The sequence below is a fragment of the Cryptomeria japonica genome, chromosome 2 (assembly GCF_030272615.1).
Source record: "Cryptomeria japonica chromosome 2, Sugi_1.0, whole genome shotgun sequence".
Classification (NCBI taxonomy): Eukaryota; Viridiplantae; Streptophyta; class Pinopsida; order Cupressales; family Cupressaceae; genus Cryptomeria; species Cryptomeria japonica.
In genome coordinates this window covers 45373663-45378823 of record NC_081406.1, presented here as the reverse complement: position 1 = coordinate 45378823, position 5161 = coordinate 45373663, and positions in this window count along the sequence as shown.

The following is a 5161-nucleotide window of genomic DNA, read 5'->3' as shown; positions in this document are numbered from 1 at the left end:
TCCTATAGATTCTAGAGCAGATACAGGAATAGTGAAAAAGGCAGGGATAGGTACATGGTGGATGGGGACATGCCATCCCACAACAAAGAGGATAGGTAGAGGGAGCCCAGGGAGGAGACAAGGTGGGGGAGGATGAGCTACTCATGCTACTCATGCTCACAGTAGGGCAGACCAATGAGATCAATTATCTTGAGAGAGAGGTGACTCGATTGAGGCGACAACTAACATACATGTAGAAGGAGAGGGATGAGGCCATCCAAAGGTATACTACTATAGAGGATACCTTGAGGGTGGCTAGGGAAATAGCACCAGGAGACACAACATTTGGGTTCGCCTTTTGTCTCTAGGTAGGAGATTAGATAGCCTACTGAAGGAGCATGTACTTTTCTGTAGTACCTCTAGAGAAGAGAGTAGGTAGTTATAGGAGAGCATCACACTCTACTACCACTACTACTAGGGATAGGAGGAGAGCATCTAGTGGAAAAGTAATGGTTCCACCTACACCACCAAGAGGAGGGGATAGACAAGGAGATCTAGGGGCTGGATCTTTGGGAGCTCAGATTCCTTCAAGGCCTACCGACTCCAAGGGAGGGTCATCATCATAGCTCACTTGGATCCATTTTGTATCAATTTTTGTGTGATGATATAGACACCTATGGGTGTTTTTGTAGTCATATATGATATTGACATCATTGTATCATGATACTTTAATTTTTTGATATATATATGAGATGACTCATTCCTTGTGGCAGCTATATGCATGTGTTCTATGTGATCTCTGTGATATTCTTACATGATGTATGCAGCTATATGATGATTCAATCATATGTATGCATGTATTATTGTAATTCTTATGATAATTGCATATATGTACATGATGAGATGCATTATTATTTTTGTCCCTTTTATGGTTTTAAATGAGAATAAAAATGCTTATGTAACATGCTATCGAGTGATGTATGCAGGATGTGATGTCATTATGATTTCTATATGTATGCATGAAATGAGATGTGCTAACATGTGATGATGTAGGAGAAAGCTATATGAAATATGGATCTTTTGGTGTGTCATCATACTCAATCATGTAATAGTAGGCTACAGAGACTCAGAGAAGAACAACGAAAAAGGGGATGGAAGATAAAAGATATGGAAGTGAAAGAGATTCTTGTGTTTTATCACCATTGAGCTTTATTATGACAAATAAGTTATACCAATCTAGGTATAGGTTCGACCCAGAAATTCCTTATACCCATTTGCATGGAAATCAAGCAGTGAAAAACAAGGAATGCCCCAGTTCATACTAGATTCACAATGTCCTCATATCCTTGGACAAGCCATAACATTACTAAGAGACAATCCACAAATAACAAAATAGGTGAGCATACCCCATCCTTGCCTTTCTAGTCAAAGACATCCTCAAGATAGAATCTCTAGTCAGAGACATCCTGGAAAAGATAAAAGACATGCCACCAAAAGATAAAATCAAAAGAAAACCAAGAATTGACACCAACCATAGAATGAAATCCTCAAGTTATTTATGTTTCTTGCCACATATGTTCACACATTTGATTTGGTCACAATGTTATTATCTTGATAAAGACCAGATAGTACTGAAAAATTATGTTGTTGCTAAAGTCCACTAAAATATTTGATTTGTTAAAATCCCATTGTTGCTTGTCTCATTTGAAACTAACTGAATCCATGAAATGGATACCCTTATTGTGAAGAAAATGGAACTTTATTGAGGATTGGCGATGCAAGTGATGTTTTATTGCGGATTGGTGATGCAAATAATCTTTTATTGTGGATTGGTGATGCAAGTGATCTTTTATTGTGGATTGGTGATGCAAATAATCCTTTATTACAGATTGGCAATGCAAGTGATCTTTTATTATGGATTGTGCATGAAAAGGAGGAATGAAAAGATGGTACTCCTCAAAACATTCGATGCTCAGGGTACCACTTTCATCACTAGATTTAGGATTTTTCCCCTGTTGTAGATTGGACCTGGTTTATTATGGAAGGAAATGGTGAAAAGGGGGCTTTATTATGAATAGTTAACCAATCTTAGATACATCAATAATAAGCCATGATGGCAATGGGAAAATTTATTATGGATGGATATGTTGTGAGTGTGCGCAAAGTGAAAGGATGAGATTGAATCCTGAAGGAGGGAGGAGCAATGTCTCTACACATGGTGTCGGTAACCCAATTTTCACCATGGTACTTGCCCAGGGCACAACTGAAGTGGTTTTCACTGTTGGATGAATTTATTTTTTAATTTTTTTAATTTTATAAATTTTTTTGTATGACAAGGTGCCTGTTTGCCAATTTTTCACCAAGTAATGATTTTTCTATTTTTTATGATTTTTTTTGTATTTTTGATATTAGGATATTCTGAAAAACTATGTGTAAAACCTATGAAGGTGCATGATGTTGACTGGATCTTCCAAAGGTTCTCCATCTAGTGTTGAGAGTTGATATGCACCTGATCCATAGACTATTGTGATGACATAAAGACTGAGCCAATTTGGTTCGAACTTGCCCTTTTTCTCTCTGCCCTCTTGATTCTTAGAATTTTCTCTAAGAACTAAGTCACCCACCTCAAATGTGTGAGGATTTACCTTATGATTGTAGTTGTGACTCATTTTTTTTTTATATTCTTTGAGCTGATTAAAAGCAGTTTGTCTACTCCCATCCAACAATTCTAGATCTTGTAAGTGGGAGACCCTGTAGTCTTCATCATTGATTAGATTGTGCAAGGAAACTCTTAGGGATGTTAGCTCGATCTCAATAAGAAAGATAGATTTTGGAACCATAGACAAGTGAATAAGGTATAGCTCTAGTGGGTGTGCAAAAACTTGTGTGATAGGCCCAAAGTGTGGGGTTAAGTTGGATATGCCAGTTTCGGCCAGTGTCATTGATGGGATGGGGTTTGGGATAGACTAGCCTAGTCTATGCTCTTGGATCCTCTCCTTGGATCTCCTAGTGTTCTCCTCACACCCTAGGGTCTCTAGGACTTCCTTTTCTTGAGGAATCCCTTGACCTTTCCCAATCCACCCACCAATGAGTTGCTATGCTGCTCCTAAGGTCTCACCTACTCATGAGCCTCAAAATCCCTTATTATGGCTAATAAAGGCTAATCTTGTTCCACACCTTCCAAGGTCTTAGCAAGGTCGTATTAGGTCTTAAACCATGTTTTACATCCCTCCATGTGCTCCCAAGAAGTTTCTACCTTCATCCTTTCTACCGATTTCACTATTTTGTGTTTTTGCTTACAAAGTAGGGCTACAAGGATTAGGACCAATTAGGCCTCCTAACCAGTCTTATAGGGCTCCCTCTCACAAATGATGCACAAACAACCCTAACTCCCCAAATGGAATACCATTAAATTGGAAAGGGCTCAAGTATTTTATAGGTTTTGGGCCTCCAGGTGGTCATACAGTGCCTAGGGTGAATTTTGGGGTTTTTATTTTGTGAGGGTTTTGTAGTCTACCTAGGTCACAATGAAGGTTTTATGTGTTAGCCACCTTGTCTGGATCAATGGTGGCTCCTCCTTCACACCAATTATTCTTCTAAAACTCCTTTATAGTTCCTCCAAAGGATGTACTCTCCTCTATCCAACCTTGCTCTCCAAGACCTCTGCAATCTAACCTCTCCTAACTGGGCACTATCCAGTCTCGCCTAGCAGTAGGTCTTTGCTTGGCCTTCCTGCATTTTCAAGGGCCCTACTTGTTTTTTAGTATTTTACAAGGTCTGAACTCTCATTCCCCATGGTTTCATGGTGGTTCCACAATGGGGAATGGAGTTAAGCAGCCATTTACACAATCCTATCCAAAACTGGACAGTAAGAAGACAATTTACAGACTATTTACAAACACACTCAATCTGCAAATAAAAACCTAAACTAATTGCTTGAAATGAAATTATTTACACCATGACAAAAATTCAACATAGTTTTTGATGTATCTCAATCCATTAATTCGCTTGTTTCCTTCATTCAAACTGACCGGTAATACTTTTACAATCTCAGTCTGATCTCTTTGCTAGGGTCATACAATGTCTGACATCCAACCCATGAATTTATGATTTTAAAGTACTTATACTACCTTTTCCTCAATTTTTGTGCCCAAACTAGGGTTTTCCATGCTAACCTAAAGAACTTGACAACATGATGGAAAAGTTGCTTGACAACTTTTAAAAGTTGTCATGCAACTTTTGTAACTTTTGAGCAACTTTCCCAGTGTTGCTTTTTATGACTCCTAGACCCACAATGGGCCAACCTTAGGATACAACCATGCTATGAAGGACCCCTAAACACCTATAGGACACACATACCCTCCATTTTCAAGAAAATCACAATCTTGACTTATGACCCCTAAGATCTCCTTTAGGACCCTACCTAGGACCTATGAGCACATGGCTCATAATTTTATATACAATGGCTTCATAAGAAGCATAACACCAACAAAAAAAAGAAAAAGAAAGAGTTTGGAAGGGTTCTCCTACACCATACTCCCCCTTTGCACACAACTTAAGAAATAGAAGAAGAGATGAGAGCTAGGTCTATTCCAAGTGCCTTGAACCTGCTCTCCTCCACCCATGTAGCTTCAGATACTGGTTGATCTACCCATTTCACTAAGTGCTCCATGTAGACCTAGTGTCTAGTTGACTTCTTCAGCCTTGATTCCAAGATCTCCTCTACTTTAGGCTTCTTTACCTGTGGTAAGACATTAACATCAAGGTCCTGCAGTACCTTGGCTTGGTTCTTAGTCTGCCCTGCTATCTCACCCTTGTACATGATCAGGTCATCTACATTAGAGACTGGTGATATAGCTAAATCTGAAGGTAGGTCAACTTTGTAGGCATTCTTACCATATTGTGATAGGATTCTACAAGGTCCTACCCTTCTCATCTACAGTTTGGTAGGCTTACCTCCTTGCATCCTAGCTTTGCTCAAATGGACCATCACATAGTCACCCACCTTGAACTGAACTTCTCTCCTTTTCTCATCCACTTTGGATTTTAGTTTTTGAGTGGATTCAAGGATGGCCTTCTTAACCTTCTCTTGAAATTCCTTTATGGTTTGAGTGAAGTCTTCTACTTGTCCACTCTTCATTTCCAGACTACCAAGGTCTCTCAACTTACATACTCCTCTTGG